Here is a 24,009-nt window from a genome sequence, read left to right on the forward strand (position 1 = left end):
TTTTTTTTTTTTTTTTCGTGATATTTTTGAAACCTGTCTTTGTTGACCCGGCACTGTCTCTTACCGTCTGTGAATATACTAGTATACGATCACACGTGCACCGGGCAAACATATGGAAACCCTAGGTTTACCTGGGGCTGCAGATATGCACAGCCGCCTTCCTTGAGTCCAGCTGCAGCCACGCTTTTCTTTCCCATCTCCCACCAGGGTTTGACAGTGAGCTCCGGCTCACCCGCACAGACGAGTCCGGTTTTGAAAGGGGCAGACAGGCGGGTGTTTCGGTTTTCGCGGGGATTCACAGCTCTCCGAGCAGCCTGCCTGCCGTACGTGCGGGCACAGACCCGGCCCCCGGCCGGCGCGCACTAGGACCCAGCGGGGCTCCGGGCCGGGTAGGAGCAGCCGCCGACCCCGGGCGGGCGCCGGGGCTGGAGCCGGGGTTCCGGCCGCGTTGGGCTGCAGCTCCGCCGGGAGACGGCACGACCCGGCGGCGGGCCACCCGCAAGTCCATCCGTCGCAGCCCCCCAATGTAGCCGCGAGAAGCCGCGGGGGGGCCGGCGATCGAAGGTAACGACAATGGGGCTCATTTCCTGCCGCCTGCTCTTCTGCTCGGGTTCAGCATTGTCACGAGCAGCCCTCGCTGCTCAGGCTGCTGCATTTGGGGGCACCCTTTGATTTTTTTAAGGTGTCCGCCCCGTATTTCCACCTGGCTTGGTTGATGGATAGCACGCAGCCCATGGGGGAGCGATCCAGGGATGGCAAGTTGCATATTTTCATTAGTTTTGTCTCAAAAGTAAGTTCATTTTAAAAAAAAGTTTTTCAGGAATTTGTGGCTAGTCGTTTTTTAAAGAATTTTTTTTTTAAAAAAATAGAGAAATGTATCATTTTTAAAATTCAAATAATTGGTGTAATTCTGTTAATTACTTCCTCGGGCTTTACTTTTGTGGGCTCCCCGGGCGCTACTTTTATTTTCAAGGAACCGCCGTGGTAAATGTGGAGTTGGGCTCGGGCAGTTTCCAGCATTGCTGTCGCAACTGTGTTGCCATCAATTATACACAGCGTCTCCAATCTGTGGGCAGTCCCAGCCTCTTCTCCGAGACTGTAACTGGTTATGCTGCGGTGACACCTCCGGATGGAGAGTTTCCTTGGAGGGCAGTCAGACTATTTCTCCTTTTGGAGAAACATTGTTTTGAGGAGAAAACCATGATGCCTGGCGGGGGAGGTTGGAGAGACTATGTCTCAGGCTTTGTTTATACTCCTGGGATGACATTTGGGGAAGGGTACACACATTCTTCCTGGGCAGCTTTTAATGGTGAGGGTTATTCATTGATTTCATGGATTAGTTTCCCTGGGCTGGGAACGCGGAGCCCCTCTGTCACAGGATGTGCTTAAGGTGACGAGTTCCCCAGCAGTTGGGACACATGATTGCCAGTGTAAAATGTGCCTCCTCTGCAAGGACTGGGCTGCCGGGAGCTCCCGCGTGGAGCTGTGGTAGGCAGGGTGCGACTGGCTCCTTGAGGTAAGAGGGCATCGTTTCCGAGCTGAGGAAGAGATCCTGTGTTGTGCCTTTTGTTCCCTGTTTTTCATTGATCGCCAGCTCTGCCTTCCAGAGGGGAGTGCAGCCCGTAGAGTGCAGAGCTGGGGAGCCTGCACCGATGACTAGGGCTCACTTGAACTCTCACACTGATTGGTCGCGGGAGACGGAGACTTGGGAAAACAGCCACCCCCAAACCTTCTTTTACAACCACGCTGTAAATTCAGATGAGCCTCCTTGTGCACAGATTTCTGCCAGATTGATTGTTAAGTCGGGTGCCGTTTGCTTGAGGTGCCTTTAAGTTTAATTTTTTTGCCTTTATTTCTGTGCAGATTAAAGTAGGCCATTTTGGTGGCAAATTTCTTTGCATATGTCAGCGACTAGCACACATGTAGAGACGTATCACTTGACAGTCCCTTCTAGATGGTTTTTTCTTCTCAGGAGTTGTAGAACGCTAAGTTATTCAACTTGGGATAATTTTTCCTACACATTTTTTGATCTAAATATTGAAATAGCACCATCCGCAGATGGATGCTTAACTGTATCTTGACTTTGGTCTGTGCACTGGCATGGAGCAGGCATTAAGTTTCAGTCTGCAACAGTGAAACATAAAGGCAATGAAGAGCAAACAGGCAAAATAGGCTTGCACGCTATTATAAGAAATTGTGACATCTGGTTTGAGGAGAATGCATTTCAAGTCCAAAGAAAAAAGGCCATTCTTTACCTTCTAAGAATATGGGTTAGTAAATACCGTGGCATGTTATATCCATAAGAGGAAAAATATAAGGCCGGTGGGGATATCTCCATTTGAGCCTTAAACCACCTCAATTAAAGGAGCAGCGTCCCAGAAGTTGTTAAATGTATAAACACTTTTCTGATTGGCTTAAAAATTTAGACACAGGAAGTGGATGGTATCTAATAACCATGAGTGGAGACATGGTTGTCATGGAAACTGAGAAGAGTACCCCCCTCCCTCCCTACGTACACATACACTCCCATAACCACCACTTTAAAAAAAAAATCCTGCATGTCATCACAGATGCCTGGAGAACATGTTGGCCTCTGTAAGCTTTCCCACAGCATCTGTTGAAACCTGAGACTATGCCTGTCAAATCAAGGTCATTTTACAACAACAAGCAAAAATGCAGTCTCCTAGATTTCATAACTATTTTATTGAAAATATGTGAGGGGGGAAAAAAACCTTAAAGCCAGGATGAGCACCCGTGCTTAGTTGGCATTTTGGTGCTTCTGAGTTGTGCATGGGAAGGCGAAGAAGGTATTCGAGCGCTTAATTGTGGCATCAAATTGATTTGTCTTCTCCTGCTAGAACCAAACTCTTTTTAGATCTGTGAAGACTCGTAACATAACACGTTACCTGTGGAGGAAGAGTCACTTGGGGGACGGTATAATGAAGACCTGCTGTTTGCAAGAGGGTTCGGAGTTGAAGTCTCACAATTGAATTCCAAGAAAGGGGGCATTTTGGAACCGGGCTCCAAGGCTGCCTAGTGCAGGGGTAAATGCCTGGGGCTTTGGGAAGTATAAGGGAGGTGTTCTCAGTAGCTGAGCAGGAAGGGGAAACCGAAATTGAAATAAGAATGGTTTCAAAACTGAAACTATGATTATTTGGTGAACTTAGAAAAGTTTCCTGTTCTTTTGTGAATAGAGAAGAATGCTTTAGTTCTTAGCATAATTGAGAGGTGCTCCCAAATCAAGGTTGTAAATATTTTCAGTGTCTTGGTTGGTACTGGTTGCAGTGAGGGGAGTAAAGAAAAGTTTGGAGATCCCTCCCCCCCCCCCCCCCATTTCACTTTGCTAAGTGACAAATACCAAGGAGGCCATCTCCAAAATGTTGACTTTGGGGATGAACACTGAACCTTCTAAATATAGAGCCAATGGGTTTCCCGTATTTCTCTAATCTTGCCAATGGTAGACTTCACATGTTAAGTTCTGGATCTTCATTTGGTAATAGCTTCCAATCATGATGATTTAGAGCCTTGGATTGCTTTATCTTAATTGAAAATGGTCAGTTTTAAATCGCATTTCGTTAACACTGATTTTTTTTAAAAAGCAGCAAATTTTCTTTGTTTTCATCAGCTAATTGCATTGGGGGAGGGAGAAGGTAGAGCGAACCCTAACATCGCTGGGGTGATTTAGGTATATTTCATGATCCCATGTTGTCCTATAGTTAACGGATTTGGTGAAAAAGGTTAAGTTTCATGGCACAACTGTTCTCTTTGAGCAAAGGATTTCCTGTAGGGAGCTTTCTTATCTGTGACAGTGTTCATTGGCAGGAAACTTGTCAGTTGCTTGTTTTTACAAACAGAAGGAAATGAATGGGATTTGTTGGTTTCTAGAATCTGCCTTCATTCTCCATGGTCTGTCAGACAGTTTGCTTAGAACACTTCATTTCTAAAGGGACTTTGAGGAGCACCATTAAGTCCCTTCAAACCTTTGGCATGTCTGTTTACGTATTTTTTTACTTTGGGACCAGAAAAACTGATCATTATGCTACAATGTACAACGTCTTTTACCAATACAAGTTAACAAGATACTCACGTTCCAACTCATTCTCAGTTGTCAGCCGCATGCATACGCACAGTAGCAGGCATTTTTTGATAGCGATGCCCAATTTCTAATAATTAGTCTAGAATACCAACCACATGCCAGTCTTGATTTTGGGTTAACCTGGAGAGGTGAAGGGAGAGAGGCAGCTTCATTCTCTTTGTAAGGGGGGAAAAATGGGTAAAGACTGCCTGTCAGGTATATGTCTTTTTTCTTTTCTTTTCTCTTTTCTTTTCTTTTCTTTTCTTTTCTTTTCTTTTCTTTTCTTTTCTTTTCTTTTCTTTATCGATTTAATAGATTTATTTACTTATTTATAATGTTTTTTCTTTATTGATTAAGGTATTACATATGTGTCCTTATTGCCCCATTGCCCCCCCACCCCCCACTCATGCCCTCACCTCCCTGTTGTCTGTGTCCATTGGTTAGGCTTATATGAATGCATATAAGTCCTTTGGTTGATCTCTAATGACAAAAACTTGATGTTGGGGGAGGGTTGGAAATTGGGGGTCGGGGTGGGGTTTTGCATCCAAGTAAGGAAACAAATCTTAACTTTGAAAAGATTTATTGTGCCACAGTCTGGCGTATTTTTGGATATTGTAAATATACATATATTTGTTTTAATTCATATATGTTTCAAATTCTAGAAGACGAAGTAGGGTGAGCTTCTTTAAAGGAAAAAAGGACGTAACCTCCATCTGAAGGAGCAGCCTGGGGAGGGGGTTAGGAGCACCTAAGAGAGAGAACCATTTGTAGTAGTTGCAATGGTGTTTACGCCCTTTTGAAGGCATCACTTTTTATTTATATTTAGCACCAAATGAAATCTGATGTGAGACTCTAACATATGAGTGGAATGAAAACAGTTACTTTGAGGGAACCAAGAGCCTGCTCTCACCCCCTCTGCCTGGGACATGCCCTAGGACCCTAGCACTGCTCTGGACACAAGTTGAAAAGCTTTTAAAGTGCCCAAAATATCCTCTAAAGAAGGCCGGAGGGGATGGCTTGCAGAGTCCTGGAACATCTTAGCTGCAGAGAGAAGTTTTGTCTTGACAATTTAAGAGGGTGCTTGTGTTCAGAGTGAGCAGGAAAAAGGTCTGCAATACAGTGTGTTAAAATAAGCCAGCAGGTAGATAGTGAAAGATTGGACCGGCCATAAGCATGAAAAAAGCCCTGGTCTAGTCTATAAGGAGGGAAGGACAAAGAATGTCTTACGGGGTTCCGTACAAACCAGGGCCCCCTTTCCTTACAAGTCGCAACATAGCATGGAGGTGTTTGAGATCCGTTGGTTATGATTGTACTCAAATGCACGGATCTATCCTCTTACCACCTCAGGATATGTTATATCCCTGTTATCCTATCTGTCAGTGAAAGTTATTTCATATTAAGTGTCATTCATGAAAGTTTGCCAAGCCATATAATCTGCCTGGCAGACTCACTGGTGTTTTGAGTGTTGAGTAAAATGATAACACACAGTTGATATTTGCATATCGTCAAATACTAGAGGCCTGGTGCCTGGACTTGTGCACCGGTGGGGTCCCTCGGCCTGGCCTGTGGGGATCGGGCTGAAACCGGCTCTCTGACATCCCCCGAGGGGTCCCGGGTTGCGAGAGGGTGGTTCTCGGGTGACACACCCCGGAATCGGGCTCCCTCCTCTCTGAGTCTGGGGTGTGGGTGAAGCAGATTCGGGGCCGATAGTGCTCCAGCAGCAACCTAGTCCACGGCCGATTCCGCAAGAAATTGGGCTCCCTCCTCTACTGGTTGGAGCATCTGCCCCCTGGTGGTCATTGCGCACCATAGTTACCAGGCAAATGGTCGGATGGTTGCTTAGGCTTTTATATATACAGATTATATATACAGATATTCAAATTATCTCCTCTATTATGAGATTGACTAAAATGGCAGTATTGGGATTGGGCTTGGTTCTCCTATTTTACATCCCAGAAACTATAAGTATTAAGATTTCTAGGGGTAGTAGACAGAGGAATCCCCTCTAGTTCCACTTTTGATTTTTTAAAAAAATATTTTTATTGATTTCAGAGGGAAAGGAGAGGGAGAGAGAGAGAGAAACATCAATGATGAAAGAGAATCATTGATTGACTGCCTCCTGCATGCCCCACACTAGGGACCCAGCCCACAACTCAGGCATGTGCCTGGACTGGGAATTGAACCGTGACCTCCTGGTTCATGGGTGGGATGCTCAACCATTGAGCCACACATTGTTAAGAAGGTGTGGAGAAGTCCGCAGAGATGGCAGGCAAACTGGAGTGGCTTTGTGCTTCTAGTGCCAACCTCCCTGCGTTGTTTCCTGGAATCTGTGCAGTTGGGGCGTTCGTAGAAGGAGAAAATACAGACCCCTTGCTCCATTCTCCTGTTATTTCCACTGCATTTGCCTTGTTTCTGTTATCTGCGTGGGGTTAGAGATGGTGATTAAAATAAGCAATGTCCCAGGAAGCCACAGGTCTTCCAACAACGCGTGCTGGAACTTTTTCTTTTTGAAAGAAAATCTTTCCTCTGCAAATGAAACTAGTACAAGCACAAAATAGTTGCTTGTGGTAGTGGATGGAAATGATTGTGATTAACTTTTATTTGTTGAATTGTGTTGAATAAGGTTTTCCTGTTTAGGCTGTTGGAAGCTTTCTTATTCCTCCTCCCACCTGAAATAGAAAACCAACAGAACTGTCCCAAGGTATATTCATGATAATAGACCCGTGGTTCTTCTTGAGTGAGCGTTTTAACTCTGATGTTCTTGGGGACTTTTGTTTTGGAACTCATGCATTCCAGTTACCGGTACATTGCTGAAGCTGCCGATTATTGCAGGATTCCAGATGTTTTACGGAGTTATTTTCTGGTACCTTCGCAGATGTTATTTTCTTAAGATTTCGATAGTAGAAAGTCCTACTTGGAGAAGGGATTTTAGTAGATTATACAAGGTTAGATGTTATATAACCTCAGATATTTCTCCGCACTCTGAAATTTTCTGATTAGGTGAACTTAAAAGTTTTTTTTTTTGCAGCCTTTAAAATGAAAACAATGACCCCTTAATGACTAGTGAATACATACCCAAATTAGGACAGTCATAGTTGGACTAGATTTAGCATTTAAATGGTCTCTTGAAACAGAAATAAATTACTCTGGGTAAGTTTGGCAATGTTGGGTGATCTAGAAAAGTCACATCACACTGGTAAGGGGCTTTCCTGTGTCTGGTGCTGCTCCTACATTATTTTAATTGATTCTCATAATCTAGTATTGCTAATATACCACCACTACTAAATAATGGTAATATACGTTAGTATCCCATTTTACAGATGAAAAATGCAGGCAACTGTGTTCTCAGAGCCACACTTTTTGGTACCAAGTAGTTCTCACCCTGACTCCAAATTCCAGGCATTTCCCACCCCACTGACTCTCATAGCCATTCCTCTGTGTCTGTTCCAGGGTCCATGACTCCCACTTCTAAGCTGAAAATGAAGTCTCCTCCTGGGAAAAATGGCAGTGTTGGGCGGGGAAAATTTGTTGTGATTCTGGCAAGAAATAGGATTATGCTTCTTGTCATTGTGTGTTCTCGTCTGACCATTAGTGATGGGAGAGACTTTAGTTCCCTCATTAGTGATTATCTCCCTTAAATCATCTTCATCTTCTGCATTTCCCTTCCTCTGCCCCTGAGCACATTCACCTGTTTGGTGAATGAAAGGCCCTTACCACACAGGGATCTGACTTTCCTGAATTACCCAGATATTACTCTAAGTTTTTCTGTTGGTGGCATCCATAGAAACGAATGTCCTAGACCACATTCAGTTTTATACTTCGTATGACCTGCCCAACAAACTCAGGGGTGCAAGTACAATGACGTCTCTTTTATTTCTTTCCGAATAAAAAAAAAATGGGCTTAGGTTGTCAGATTAGCAGGATACCCAGTATCCCCACCTTGGGTCTCCCTTACCCCTAAATCAGTGGTAGGGAACGTCCAGCTCACGGGCCTTATGTCCTTTGGTCTGGCCCTGCCAAGGTAGTAGGGAGGAGTTAATCAAATGTTTGACCAAATAGAACAGGCTAATTTTTAAGCTGATAGTTTTGTATGGCCTGTGAGTGATATTATAAATATCCAAATGTCCCTTGGCAGAAAAAAGGTTCCCCAAATGGATTTATACAGTCCCAGTGGAGCAGGTCAGGTTGACTTCCTCATCTAAGCAGGGAGCTCTGCTTTTGTGCTCGAGTGGGGGACCCACTGTGCCTAGGATACGTGATGTTCAGTTGGAACTGCAGTGGGAACAGGGTAGATATTTTTGGTGAAGCGGGTGCTAGCACTTTCTCAGTCTCTTAAAGACTTCAGGTGAGAATGATCAGAATCTGATAGAACTAATTCATATTTCACATACATACCGTCACAGATTTCACATGCATGCAATCATTTTAAAGAATTGATCTAGGGACGTGCCAAAGATTTATCTTCACATTAGGGGAGACAAACCATCCAGCTACTCATTCCGTGAACAGTTATTGAGCACCTACGGCATACTAGGAGCTGTGCTCTGTGAATGGGACATAAGGGTGAAGAGATCACTCCGGGACATCCTGCTGTCTGCTCCGTAGCTCTGATTGGTTTCTTAGACTGTAAATATCGCTCTTTTGGAAATTTTAATTTTTATTCTTGACGCTATTACTGATATCCCTTTCCCCCCCTAAATATCCCTCTTTTGAAGTTCACATTCTGAGCTGATGTTGAGGGATGGGAGTCACTCCCTCCCTGAGCTTCTCCCCGAGGTGCGTGCCTTTTGTTTTTGGTTACAAGATGACCCTGTGTGGTCTCCAGGGCAGGTAGTTTACTTGGGAGAGGATCCCAAGGAAGACACCGGTAGGGGGCACCTGTGGGAGATGAGGAAGAAGGCATCCAATAGTGACGTGTCTCGCCAGTTACCACTGCGCAGGGGCGCTCCGGGTACTGCAGCTGGCTGAGAGCTTGTGTCCAACAGGCCACATGCCGCTTTCAGTCACGGGTTGATGGCTGCTCTCAGGGGGCCTGGATTCCCAGCACTCGGGTGGTAGGCAAGTTGGCAGAGTGGGCTTGGCCGAGAAGGTTCTCAGGGGCTTGTTGATGCCGTGGGTTGCAGTAGAAGGCCGGGCGGATGTGCACGAAGATAAGGAAGGCCTCATAGGCACATTGGGGCCTCAGCATCTTCTACCATCAATCTCTACTCTTCAGCTCCTCCCACAGTCTCAGAACTGTAGATGTGTTAGGAGAATTGTTTGTACCGGTCCTCCAAACTTCAAAATGAAGGAAGATCCCGGGACTGGTTTTTCAGTCTGAAAAGTGGGAATAAGAGAAATTGACCTAAGTTCGGAGTCTAAACATTCAGGCAGAAGTTTTCGATGAGGGCATTCATTTTGTTCTTTTGTTTTCCTTTTGTTTCAACCATTGTCCTTGTTTTCCAGGTTGGAAAACTTGGGCACCCACTTGTTCTGCATTCCACCATAACCTAAGACTCAGTAATGTGGAAATCCTGAAGGGATTATTGCGAAGGCTAATCAGAAAGCCCCTGAAAAGCCCTTGGCACAGAGCCTGACACGTAATTACAGTTTATATATTGTTTTTAGCTATTTTTGTATGTTGTTGTTGTCATGTCTGTATTTGGGACTTATGGTGGCTCCCTGTTCACCTTACCAAGTCTGTCCTCCTCTGCCTAGCGTTCAAGACCTTCCTTAATGTGGCCCTACCCGTTAGTGCTCAGGGAATGCCCCCAGAGCTGGTCAGGGTTTATTTGTTTCTGAGTCTCTAAACTGGCCTCACTCCTTCCAGCTCCTGCCTTTGTTCATCTCATCCCCTGACCACAGCCTTCATCTTCCTCCCTTCATGCATTGTGGAATCACCTGTTTCAGCCACTCTGCAACTCCACTGTGCAGGGAAAATGCAATTTGTTCATTTTGTCTCCAGCAGATCTTCCTCCCCAGTAAACACCCATTGGTTATCAGGGAAAAGAATAATCACTTTTGATCCCATCCATTTTAAAACGTAGTTTGATCTGATAATCCAAACAGTTGCTTAAGATAATTGTGTCTTCTTAGGAAAACGATGCCCATTCCTTCATGGTGTCCGCTTCTTTGCCTGTGGGAAAGGGTGGCGAGCACACTTTTTCCTTTTATTCCTTATGGAGGATGAGCAAACTCAGGCTCCTTAGGTCGGCTGGCCTCTGCTCTCAGGAGCTAGGTCTCTGGCCCATCGGTACTGCTTGTTCTATACAGCAGGTTCTTGGATAACCCCGTTTTGTTCAAAGTCATTTTGTTGTAACATGATGACATTTTTAATGTTGATGAGATGCCCTAGGAACTTAACTCTTGTTTATATCAATTAGCCTATGGTAAACAGGGTTTTGATTTTCCCCTTAAAGTCACAGAACCTATTGATGATATTGAAGACTTACTGTACCAGTAGTTGAAAGCTGTGGCTCCTATATCACATAGTCTAGTCTAGGGGTTTTCAAAGACCCACAGTAAGATACACATACGTTGTCATGAGATTCTAGTAAGCACATCTATAATAATAAAAGGGCAATATGCTAATTAGACCAGACGTCTTCAGACGTCATTCTGGACTTCCTTCCTGACGATGCCGGCCCGAGGAAAGCCAGCCCAGGTCCTGGGTGCCTGCTGGTGGCCAGAGGAGGGAAGGAGCCTGGGTCCTGGGTGCCAGAGGGAAGCCTGTGCCGGCAGCTGGGGGAAGGAAAGCCTACTCTTGCACGAATTTTCGTGCATTGGGCCTCTAGTAGGATATATGTAAACATGGACAGGCCATACAAAGTTTTTACTAAGTAACATGTAAAAATGGAAACATAACTTTCACAATATATTATTATTATTGCTACACTGGGAAGCACTTTGATCTCTTCCATTCTATTTTTTTTAATACCCACCCGAGGATATGTTTATTGATTTGAGAGAGAGAGAGAGAGAGAGAGAGGGAGAGAAATATCAATGTGAGAGAGAAACATCTATTGGTTGCCTTCCATAAGTGCCCTGACCAGGGATTGAACCCACAACCTAGGTATGTGCCCTGACTGGAAATCGAACCTGCGACCTTTCTGTGTATGGGATGGTACTCCAACCAACTGAGACCCCCACTCCACAATTAAGGCCCCACATGTTAGACATTCTCACTGTAAAATAGAAATGTTTATTCAGGTTTACCCACATACTTACTACTTTCTTTCCTTATAATACCTTCCCACATCCCTACTCCTCAGATTACTTTTCTTCTTAGATTTCATTTAGTGAGTATCAATTGAAGGAAAATGATTTCGGTTACTGTTCGGTGGAAATTTTTATTTTTTCTATTTTCTTAAAATATAGTTTTGCTAGGTATAAAAATATTTTTGCTAGGTATAAAATTCTAGTTATTTTCTCTCAGCACATTAAAGATGTCCCATTGTTTTCTGGCTTCTGCTGAGAAACCAATGTTAAGTCTAATTGTTACTTGACACTGAAGGTATTCTTTTTTCAAGAGTACTTCATGGCTGCTTTTTGTCTTTGGTATATTGTAAATTGTCTAGATGTGAATTTCTTTTTTATTTTTAATCCTCACCCAAGGATATGTTTTTATTGATTTTTATAGAAAGAAGCAGAAGAGAAATAGAGAGCTAGAGAAACATTGATGTGAAAGAGAAACATCAACCACTTGCCTCCTGTATGCCCCCAACTGGGGACAGGACCAGCAACCTAGGTATGTGACTGGGAATCAAACCTGTGATCTCAGCCTGGGCCGATTTTGCTCAGTGGTTAGAGTGTGGGCCGATGGACCAAAACGTCGTGGGTTCGATTCCCGGTCATGGGCATGTGCCTTAGTTGTAGGTTTGATATCCCGGCCTAGGTCAGGGTGTGTGTGGGAGGCAACCATTCAATGTGTCTCTCTCACATTGATGCGACCTTTTTGTGTACGGGACAATGTTCCCACCAAGCCACCCAGGCAGGGTATGAATTTCTTTATTATTATTATTATTTTTACCTTGGGATTTGTGTGTGTGTGTGTGTGTGTGTGTGTGTGATTTTGTGGATTGTTTTTTTCACTACTTTTGGAAGAATCTCAGAATTTGTCCCTGCTCTGTACACTTCTCTTTTACTTTTGAATTTCAGATGACGTATATGTTAGATTTCAGTTCTCTTTTTTATGTTTTAATCTCATTTTCATGTTTTCTGTCTCTATATCTTTATGTGCTATAGTCTAGATAATTTTTTAGTCTTCTTCATTTCCTGTACCTACTCTGTTTGATCCTGTTTGCAATTTATTTATAGTTAATTCTCACCCAAGGATATTTTTTCCATTGACTTTTAGAGAGAGTAGAAGGGAGAAAGGGAGGGAAGGTGCAGCTAGAGAGAGATAGACAGAGAGAGAGACAGAGAAAGAGAAACATCGCTGTTCGAGATTGATTAGTTGCCTCCTGTATGTACCCTGACTAGGGAATGTGCCCTGACTAGAAATTGAAAGTGCCACCTTATAGAATAATGCTGCAACCAACTGAACCACACCAGCCAGGGCACAATGTTTCATGTTTAATTGATGTTGCTGTTGGGCTTAGTAAATGAGAATGACATATGGAACTGAGTTAAATTGTTGGAATCATGGTTTGTTTTCACTGAGTCGTTTTCTTTCTCTACTACACTGTGTCGTAGATGGGAAAATCCCATAATAGATTACTAACGTCTTAGTAACTAATCTATTATCCACCTGCTCAGATGCAAACACAGTACATGTGGAAAATTACTTTATATGCCGAGAAAGCCCGTGTTTTGGAAAAATGTTGTGCTGTTTATATACAAAACATTGTTTTGAATCAAGCCATCTAAAATATGCAGATGAATCACAGGGAGTTGTATCTTGGATAGGATCATCAAAATTCCAGAAATGGCCAGGCTACAAAGTACACGATGTGGTGAGGCTATATTTAGGTATCGACCATGTTTTGTTTGCGCATCTCCTTGGGCTTAGCTCTGGCATTGGTTGGAGAATAGCTCTCCAGCCGAGGCTTTCACTCTAGATCAGCAATTTTCAACCTCTTTCATCTCAGGGCACACATAGACTAATTACTAAAATTCTGCGGCACACCAAAACATGTTTTTTGCTGATCTGACAAAAATAGGTATAATTTTGATTCATTCACAGGGGACAGCTACTGTTGTGTTGGCTGTTGTCATTTTTTTTTTTTAATCCTCACCCGAGGATATTTTTCCATTGATTTTAAGAGAGAGGGAAAGACAGAGAGAAACATTGATGTGAGAGAAACACATCTATTGCCTCCTGCATGAGCCCCAGCCAGGGCCCAGGCCGGGGAGGAGCCTTCAACTGAGGTATGTGCCCTTGACCGGAATCAAACCCGGGACCCTTTGGTCAACAGACTGATGCTCTAGCCACTGAGCCAAACTGGCTGTCATTTTTCAATTTGACAATCTAAGGGAAAAGAGGTCAGTGCCCCTCACTAAACAGTCAGGGATTGCATGTTTTGGAAATGCTTGTGCACGCCGGTTGAAAATTGCCGCTCCAGATGATGACTCAGGTGGCCAATCTAGCTCCCCGAGAGCCAAGACAGACAAGCTCTCCACTTGTCATGTTGTTTCCTTCATGGAACAGGGCATAGGATTTCTGACATGTGAGAGCAGAGTACAGCATTTCTAATAAAGTAAATCAAGTTCAGGAGGGACAGTACACAGTGCTCTTTTTTTTTTTTAAAAAAAAATTTTTTTTTAAATATATTTTATTGATTTTTTTACAGAGAGGAAGGAAGAGGGATAGATAGTCAGAAACATCAATGAGAGAGAAACATCGATCAGCTGCCTCCTGCACACCTCCTACTGGGGATGTGCCCGCAACCAAGTTACATGCCCTTGACCGGAATCGAACCTGGGACCTTTCAGTCCGCAGGCCGATGCTCTATCCACTGAGCCAAACCGGTTTTGGCAACACAGTGCTCTTTTTTGAAATTATGTTTACTTTCTTCTCAACATGAAGGCTCTCATCTTTTTGGAAACATTTCTCTCTTGTTTAGAAAAGTTTCCAAAAGCTACTCTTTTGGAGGTACCAAGTCTCAGCCAAGGACTTTAATGAGATACAGAGTTCAGGAAATAGCAGGTTGAATAGAAGAGTTAACTCCCTCTGTTGATACAGTGAGCTACTGAATGGTCTCTTCCCCCATTGAGCAAGGGCTCATTCTGCCCTAAATGCCAAATATTCAGTCAATACAAGGGGAAGAGACAAGGCTTCCATGTTCTTGATGTGGCCAATGTGATTTTGAAGTGAATTTGTATTTTTTAAGCAAAGTATTCCCTGCATTATTATTGGGGAGACCATATATCCTGACTTGTTTGTGATAGTTTTGGTTTATGCCCACTGCTCCACTGTTGTTATTCACAGTGAGTGCCTCCTTTCATTTTTCAAGCGTCCTGGTGTGTAAGATAAATTGTCATCACCGCACTTACAATGGTAGTCAATGTGTCTATCAGTAATGGATCAGCTTTGTTCAGACCCAGCTGTTGCTGAGAAAAGCTGCATACAATGAAAATGAAAATAAAATGTCAGTTTGGAAGCATTGGAGAGGCATCAAGGCAATGAGCAATTGCAGAACCAAGATTTGGGAGGAGGAAAGCCGTAACTGGAGAGCCTGGCTTCTGGATCTTATTCTTGAGATAACTGTCAATTCTGAAAGTGGTGGCTAAGAAACTTAGCAGAAGTTTCAACAAACCCATGGTATTGGCAGCATGGTAATTATATTCAGGCCCTGCCAAAGAGCAGAAGCCCTAATAAACAATCGAGACTTCCATTTGGAACCCTAAGTCAAGATGAACCAGAAATAGAAACATTCTCAGAGGGACTGAAGCCAAAAATCAAATATTTTCAGATTAGTGTCCCCAGCTGAAGTGCCTGCCAAAAGCCAAAGTAAAAAGCCTCTTGGGAGAAAAACACATCTTGTTATCACTAGAGTTTTTCACATACTATATCTGTCACCCAATGAAAATGATGAAAGATGAGTAAAAACAGAGAAAAATGTTGACAAATGAGATACACCTTATAAGGATTCAGATGGTGGATTTAATAATATATGGTCTCTAAAATAACTGTGGTAAATATATTCAAAAAATTAAAAGATAAGATTTAAAAATTTGCCATAGAACTGAAAATTATAAATAAGAACTAGGTTGGAAAAATACAGATGAACTTTTTAGGGTGATGGAAATTCTCTAAGACTGCACAATTGAATTTAATATATTGAAACTATTGAGTGTACATTTATAGTAGGTGAATTTTATGAATTTTAATAAAGCTGTGAGTTAAATGGAGTTGATACAGTTGAAGATAGAGTTAATGAACTAGAACATAGGACAGAAGAAAATACCCAAAATATAGCATGGAGAGGCAAAATAATAGAAAATAAATACAGGATTTTGAAAGACATATAAAATATGGTGGAAAGCCTTAATAGACATGTCATTGGAGTTTCAGTAGGAGAGAAGAAAAATGGAACAGAAAAAAATAATTTTTTTTTCAATTTGGCTGGGAATTTTTCAAAACTAACAAATGACCAAAGCTACAGGATTAAGAAGTAGGACACCAAGCAGGTCAGTATAAAGAAACTTCACCCATAAACAGGATAGTAAGTTTTCTGAAAACAAAAACAAAGAGAAAAGCTGAAAAGCAGTCAGATCTGGAGGAGAGGGTACCTTTGCCCTTCAAAGGAGCAACAATAAGATTGACAACTTACTCTTCAACTCAAATAATAGACGTCCGAAAGAAATGGAAATATCTTCAAATTGCTAAAAGAAAACAACTGTTAACTATGAATTCTATCTCTGCCTAAAAGATTCCTCAAAAATGAAGAAAGGCTAAACATTTTTTATTATCATGAGCAGATTTGTACTAAAGGAAATATTTTAAGGGCATCATTTGGACAGAAGGAAAAGTATTCCAGATCAAAGCTCAGAGATGTAGGAAGGCATGAAGATCAATAAGAGTAATAATTACATAGTTAAACTAGAGGCCTGGTGCACAAAATTCGTGCATGGGGGGTGTGTGTCCCTCAGCCCAGCCTGCACCCTCTCCAATCTGGGACCCCTCGAGGGGTGTCTGACTGCCCCTACCGGGATCAGGCCTAAACGGGCAGTTGGACATCCCTCTCACAATCCAGGACTGCTGGCTCCCAACTGCTCGCCTGCCTGCCTTCCTGATTGCCCCTAACCGCTTATGCCTGCCAGCCTGATCACCCCCTAACCACTCCCCTGCCAGCCTGATTGATGCCTAACTGCTCCCATGCCAGCCTCTTTGCCCCTAACTACCCTCCCCTACAGGCCTGGCCACCCCTAACTGCCCTCCTCTACAGGCCTGGTCACCCCCAACTTCCCTCTTCTGCCAGCCTGATCACCCCTAACTCCCTCCCCTGCAGGCTTGATCGCCCCCAACTGCCCTCCCTTGCAGGCCTGGTCCCTTCCACCTGCCCTCCCCTGCTGGCCTGATCGCCCACAACTGCCCTCCCTTGCAGACCTGGTCCCTCCCAACTGCCCTCCCCTGCTGGCCATCTTGTGGTGGCCATCTTGTGTCCACATGGGGGCAGTCCTCTTTGACCACATGGGGGCAGACATCTTGTGTGTTGGAGTGATGGCCAATTTGCATATTACTCTTTTATTAAATAGGATAAGATAGGATAGAGGCCTGGTGCATGGGTCGGGGCTGGCTGGTTTACCCTGAAGGGTGTCCCGGATCAGGGTGGGGTTCTCTTGGGGCGTGAAGCGGCCTGGGCGAGGGGCCTGTGGTGGTTTGCAGGCTGGCCATGCCCCCTGGCGACCCATGCAGAGGCCCTGGTATCTGGGATTTATTTATCTTCTGTAATTGAAACTTTGTAGCCTTTAGCGGAGCCAAGCCTCCTGCTCGCTCTGTGGCTGCAGCCATTTTTGTTAGGATTTATTTATCTTCTATAATTGAAACTTTGTAGCCTTAAGCGGAGGCCAAGGCAGGCCAGGGATGCGGAAACTTGGCTTCCTCCATTGCCGGGAGCAACTCAAGCCTCCTGCTCTCTCCAGCTCCGTGGCTGCCACCATTTTTGTTTGGATTTATTTATCTTCTATAACTGAAACTTTGTAGTCTTAAGCAGAGGCCAAGGCAGGCCAGGGCAGGCAGAAAGCTTGGCTTCCTCCATTGCCTGGGAAACCCAAGCCTCCTGCTCTCTCCGTGGCTGCAGCCATCTTGGTTGGGTTAATTTGCATACTCACTCCTGATTGGCTGGTGGGCATGGCTTGTGGGTGTAGCGGAGGCATGGTCAATTTGCATATTACTCTTTTATTAGATAGAATAGAAATAAATGTTTATTGAGTAAAATAATGATCTCCTATGGAGTTTAAAATACATAGGAAATAAAGTATATGTTCAAACTGGAACTTAAGTCTGGAGAGATTAATGAAGTTAAATTATTCTAAAGTCCTTAAATTGTCTAGGAACTAATAAAAAAACTAATTTGTATTAGCTATTAGTAAGTCAAGGATGCATGTTTTAAACTCTGGGAAAAAGAATATATACACACACACATACATACACTAGAGGCCCGGCGCACTGATTCATGCACTGGTGGGGTCCCTCGGTATAGCCTGCGGGGATTGGGCTGAAACCAGCAGTCCAACGCCGCCCGCTGCTCTTGCCTGCCGCTGTTGCTCATCCCGGCCTTGCTGAGCCTGCCACTGCCACTGCCACTCAGTAGGCTCGCTGCCACTCCACTGTGGTCTCTGGGCTGCGGCAGCCAGCTGTGAGTCCTGCATCTGGTGCCCATCAGTCAGCTGAGCGGCGCTCCCACTGTGGGAACACACTGACCATCAGGGGGAAGCTCCTGTGTTGAGTGTCTGCCCCCTGGTGGTCAGTGTGCATCATAGCAACCAGTCGACTGGTCATTCAATCACTTAGGCTTTTATATATATAGATATATATAGTTCAAGATATATTCTCTATTGGTTTAGAGAGAGGAGGGAGGGAGAGACGGAAGGAGGGAAGGAGTTGGTGGTGGGGGGAGGGGGAGAGAGAGAAAGAGAGAAAGAGAGATTAAGGAACTAATTTCCAGCCCGGCCGGTGTGGCTCAGTGGTTGAGCATCCATCTATGAACCAGAAGGTCACAGTTTGATTCCCAGTGCAGGAGGCAGCCCATCAAGGATTCTTTCTCATCATTGCTGTTTCTATCCCTCTTCCTCTCTCTGAAATCAATTTAAAAAAAAAAAATTAAAAACAAACAAACAACTGGAAGTTTATACTTCTTAATCCTCTTTGCTTTTCTGCCCATCCCTCTGACAACCATCAGTTTGCTCTCTATATCTGTGTTTTGTTTGTTTCTGTTTTGTTTGTTTGTGATTTACTTTTTAAAAAGAGCATTCTGGCTACTATGTGGAGAATGGAAACAGACCAGTTGAATGGTATGACAGTGTATAGGAGAGAAGGGGCTTGGCTAGAGTGGTAAAGTGGAGTGGTGGGAATAGAAGGATTCAGGATGTATTTTGGAAGTAAAGCTGATGTATTGAAAGTGGAGGGTGAGGGGGAAAGGAGCAACGGAGAGTTATTTTAGGATTTCGGAAGGCAGTGTCATTTCCTGAGATTGGAAAGACATGGGGTGGGTAGGTGGCGACCAGGAGCTGTGTATGGAGAGGCTGGCTGAAATGCCTGTTGGGATGTCAGGAGGCGGCTGGGTTATTTACATCCAGAGTTGGGGGTGGGTGAAGAGTCATTGGCACGAAGGTGATGGTGTCTACAGGTGTCAATGGGTAAGACTATTCAGACAGAGGGGGCAGAGAAGAGAAGAGGGCCCAAGCGAGAGCCCTGAGCACTACAATATAGAGACGGGACCAAGAAAAGATACGCTGGGAAAAACCATTGAGAAGGAGATTTCATTGAAGTTAAAGGACATGTGGGCATGTGGTGTCACAGAAGCCAGAAGAATCTCATTGACCAGCCAACGATGGCCCACAGTAGACACTCAGTGAGAGTTAGTTTTCCCATAATGTAAACAGTATCATTCATGGATTGTAGATCTTTTAAGGGATGGCATTTATTTTTGGTCCCAGCATAAATTCAGTTGCAATGGCTTTTTTTTTTTTTTTAACCTGTTTCCTAATGTCTTTCAAGGCTGAAATATGGAGCCCTGAGAGTCACGAGCTGGTCACCCACCAGCCTGCAGATCCGTCAAGTGAAGATTCCTCTTTTCCTGCCCTAAGTTCACATGATTTAATTTGTCTGAGTAACCTGCTGTCAGAGGTTTTCGTAGAGTCCTGCCATCTAACAGTAATTAATGCTTCAGGCTTTTAGGACCCGTTTCAGGTTTTTATTAATCACCATTGTGATTGCACATATGAATTATGAAGGAGTTATTTTTGGTAGTTGGATTTCCTCCTCAGGAAAATTTCCATATTTGTTCGTTATGAACTGATTGCCCGAAGAAGAATAAAAATGGAGACTGTTCCACTGGTCCTCCGCAGACATTTCAAATTACCCAGAGTGAGGCTTAGCTCATAGTAAACAGAAGTGTGAGCTGTTCCAGGTTGGTAGCGACGTGCTTTCTCTTCCCCTCACTGCAGTCAGAGATGCTCTATCACTGCCCTGGATATGTGGATTTTGTGAACTGTTTGAAGAGGTGCGAGCATCAGAAGGAATTTGTAGGGATTTGTAGGTTGTCTATGATTCCTGCCACCGGAGGAATCCCTTCGAGGAACTTCATGGTTGGTGTGCTGTTGTTTTGGGAGTTCTCCAGGAAACGGAGGTATCCAAGTAACTGGGAAGAAATAATTCCTTCTGATTTTTTAAAATATATTTTTTTATTGATTTCAGAGAGGAAGGGAGAGGGAGAAAGAGACAGAAACATCAATGATGAGAATCATTGATTAGCTGCCTCCTACATGCCCCACACTGAGGATTGAGCCCTCAACCCAGGCATGTGCCCAGATGGGGAATCAAACCTTGATCTCCTGGTTCATAGGTTGATGCTCAGCCTCTGAGCCACACAGGCCGGGCAATTCCTTCTAATTTTATTTAGGGAAACCATCATGGATTTTCAAAATTACGTGATTTTATTTGAGATCAGTATAGGAAGAAGGAATGGGATGGGTGGTATCTAGTCCTTAAAATTCAATCTCAAGTGTAAAAACTAAAGCACAATGACTGTTTTCTGTGAAACTCTTCCAGTTAAAGGCATCCGCTCACCCCAGACATTGGCAGGTTCTCTGCATAATTGTGACTGTTGTACCTGCAGGTGGGTCCTGCTTGCCACTTCCCTTGGCCTGGGGGAAAATGTAGATTTCCCCTGTGTTTATAGGACCTTTTACTCCGTGCCTTTTACTTTGACAAGAGACTTGCTGCTTTACTGGGAGCAGGGCTCTTTGCGATGATTAGAGTGATTTTCCGTGATTCTACCCATACTTGGGGAGGATTTTGGAGACTACAAATGAAAGACAAAGTGGTTATATCAGTGTATGGATGGAGGCAGCCACTCTGCTAGTATGCAGTGCCTTGCCTGTTGAGTGAAAATACCTGTTATTGCTCTCACTGCCATTTTTACTCTTCCTAAGTGGCCAGTTGGGGATGAGGGGTCGGGGAAGGAGCTGGGTGGGGGGCAGGAAGAAGTCCATTTGCAAAGTCAATAGCGGAAGTGTTCAGGCAGAGCAGCAGACATTGGATCTGCGTTCTGTATAGATAAAGGGAGGATTTGATACCCAGCAGATGGGCCGCCCCGCTAATGCTAGGGGAGCTTGCTGTGGCAGACTATGCACTTCTAATCGGATGGTATTTTCATCTTAATTTACTTGCAACCTGCTTTTTTTTGGTAGGTAACAGCATTTCTGACAAAGGTGATAAATTCGCTAAAGTTTAACATTCAGACTCTTTCCTCATTTGAGTGTTTTATATATATATATATATATATATATATATATATATATATATATATATATAGGCTCAAAGGTCCCAGTCTTAACAAATTCCCTTCACAGGAGTACCGTTTGAGAGCCCATTCTCTCATTAATTTTATTTGACATTTATGTCAACATTACATTCCTAGCCTAAAAGGAGAAATCACATGTGTACGCAGGGGTGTATTTTAGAGTGGAGTATTTAGTTTGGCAGTGAAAGGCAGCCAGCTAAGTCTGCTAAAGCGAAATTTTCTAAATTAGTTGATAGAAAGTGGTATTAAAGCACGAAATCCAAATTGTGCTACAAAGTGCTAAATGCTGGCACACATGGCCGTTTTGATATTTGTAACATTTTTTTTTTCCTCCAGGGCTCCCAGAGTTGACTTAAAATGGTGTCTGGAAATTAACTTGGGAGCCATCAGAGACGAACAAAAGGGACCAAGGATGAGTCGCTGTGGTGTCGGGAGTGGCAGTCACTAACGTGAGACCTGGTGCAAAAATCAGCCCTGATCCCTCTCCCTCTTGCACTGACTTCAGAGCCAGGAGTTGATCGGTTACGCACGCAGCGTCCGGTTGGTTCCCAGTCCTGCTGAATGAAGAGTTTCACGAACACTGCCTTGGTAGTGGGAGGGCAGTGGGGAGCCCCTTCCGAGCATCGTGAACTGCATTACTTCTCTGACCCGTTGATCACGTGGTGAAGGCATTGCTTAGCGCTTCCAAAAGGAGACAGAGCGTGGTCTGGGGTCATTAGCCCTGAGCAGGGAACAACTGTGAGAGAACATTGCTGTCCTCTGAGCTCGGGGTCTAGGTTGCATTTTGAATCGGTGGACGCCACCAGAGAGAAAAGGAGCTACCCCTAAGCAGTATCCAAGGGCCTGAACGTGGCAGTTTTGGTTCTGGAATGCTGACTATCACATACTTGGTGGTTTGTGTGTTCTCGAGCTGTGCTTTGTGCTTGGCTATAAGGATGTATTGCAGTCTGGGATTTTTATTTTTTTTATTTTTGCAGAGAGCTTATGAGCATTAGAGAAGACCGGCCTTTGGCATTCCAGCATTCACCCTTCCCCACCATGGCCTCCCAGCTCTGCCAGGGCGTGACCCCAAACGAACATTCCAGTCCCCTCCATGCTGTCTTCCTGGTGACCCTGAAGGGTCAAATGGTTGGTGACCAGCAGGCCTGCGAGCCTGTCTAGATGGCAAGGTCCCTCCAAGGTCCCCACTGGAGGGATTTTAACTGGGACCCTCTGGAGTCTCGTCCTCCTGGGTCCTCTGAGTGGGCTGGCCACTGCATGTCTCTGAGAGTTAGGAGTGTTACCAGGGAAGATGAGGCGGAGGATGCTTGTAGTTTACGAAGGAGAAACTTTGAGTCTGGGTTGGCCTCATCATCAGCATCAGCTTAGACAACTTTGCTCTCCGCACCTCAGTTTGGCTTTGAGGATGTTGTGATTTCCTTACTTGCCTTCTCCGTGTAAACTCTGGCTGGCCTTGCGAGGTGCGTTTGTGCACAGAATAATCTCTGGTGGTGGTGGTGGTGTATGTGTGGGAGGGGGTGTTTTATATCAGAGTTCCGGTATATCCTTTCAGCCCCCGTAAGGCACTAGAGGTAGAACTAAGAAATTCATAGTTTTCTGGCTGTCAGGGCAGTTCTGGACTTCAGAGGGAAGAGATTTGAGAGTGGGAGAGGCCCTGAAGGTCTGGGCTACCTTTGCACATATAGATAAGCCCAGTGAGGTTCTGGGAGCCGGGTTTCCCGACAGTTGCCCCGCCTTCTTTTCTCCTTTTAGCTCTGCCCCTGGGATGATGGGAGAGGCTTCCCATCGCAACACCCGTGCGGTGGGTGGAAAGGGGTAGGAATGCCTTTGCTGAGAGCTGATAAGAGTCATGTTCCAGCACCTAGAATGGAAGGGATCTTCAGGACTGTGGAGTCACACCCGGGCCATAGGCCCAGGATGGCAGAGCTGGGACTGGCAGCCAGGTCCCTCCAGCTCTGAGGTCATTATCCCCTCAAGGCTTTCTGAGGGTAGAAGGTGATTACAGAGACTTATGGTTCTCTCTCTCTCTCTCTCTCTCTCTCGCTCGCTCGCTCGCTCGCTCTCTCTCTCTCTCTCTCTTCCTCATCTCTCTCATCTCTCCCTGCTGGCCACCAAACATATCCATTCCAGGCCTTTACAACCCCAAAGGAGACCTAAAACCTTACTAGGGAAGTGTTTACCGTGGGAATAGCCTGTCCTTGTTGAGTCCATGCCTCCATTTTAAACTTAGTTACATGAACGACCATTCCCTTAGAAATATCCCATTTTTCTGGAATTTTTGCTGCTGCCTCCATCTGCCCATGGGGTCTTAGTCCATTCAGGCTGCTGTAATAATACCACAGACTGGGTGGCTTAGAAACAGCAGAAGATTATTTCTCACTGCATGGAGGCGGAAGTCTGAGATTAAGGTGCCAGCATGGTGGGCTGAGGGCCCTCTTCCAGGCCACAGACCTCTTGTTGAATCCTCACCTGGCAGAAAGGGGTCTCCTTCATAAGGGCACTAATCCCGTTCATGAGGGCTCCACCCTTGTGACCTAATCACCTTGCAGAGGTCCCACCTCCTAACACCATCACATTGGGGGTTAGGATTCCAATGTGAGAATTTTGAAGGGGACACAAATACTTGGACTACAGTAAGAGTGACACTTTTCAGCCAGGAAGAGGTGAGGGTCTCCTCTGGAGGGGACTGAATGATTGGGTGGGGGCTGCAGGGAGAGTGGCTCAGATCAACAGCAATTGCGATCAGTAACCATGGAGATACTTCCCTCTGCCTCTTGTCCCCTTAAGAACAACTCTTTGCTACTTAAGACCTTGCTTTATACAGATGCCCCCTCCTCCTGTAGCCTTCACGCCCTGTAGCATGGAGAGCGTGTCGGACGGGCCCGTAGTTCTTGCCCCCCAGTACCTGTCCACGAGGCATCTGGCTCATTGATTGGCCCAGGAATGGTGTGTGGATATACCCATGCCGTGTGAGGGTGGCTCCCA

At 44.7% G+C, this 24,009-nt stretch overlaps 1 protein-coding gene across 5 annotated transcripts in view; it reads left to right on the forward strand.

The window, feature by feature from the left end:
* The first annotated feature begins 236 nt into the window (after positions 1-236).
* The window catches only part of FOXN3 (forkhead box N3), a 368,404-nt gene continuing 344,631 nt past the window's right edge, over positions 237-24,009 (forward strand). For all 5 annotated transcript variants that reach the window (XM_080687002.1, XM_080687000.1, XM_080686997.1 and 2 more), the window contains exon 1: positions 237-564. The gene's annotated coding sequence lies outside the window, so the exon portion shown is untranslated. The remainder of the gene's footprint in view (positions 565-24,009) is intronic.

This window comes from Plecotus auritus (assembly GCF_963455305.1).
Source record: "Plecotus auritus genome assembly, chromosome: 1".
In the NCBI taxonomy this organism is placed as follows: Eukaryota; Metazoa; Chordata; class Mammalia; order Chiroptera; family Vespertilionidae; genus Plecotus; species Plecotus auritus.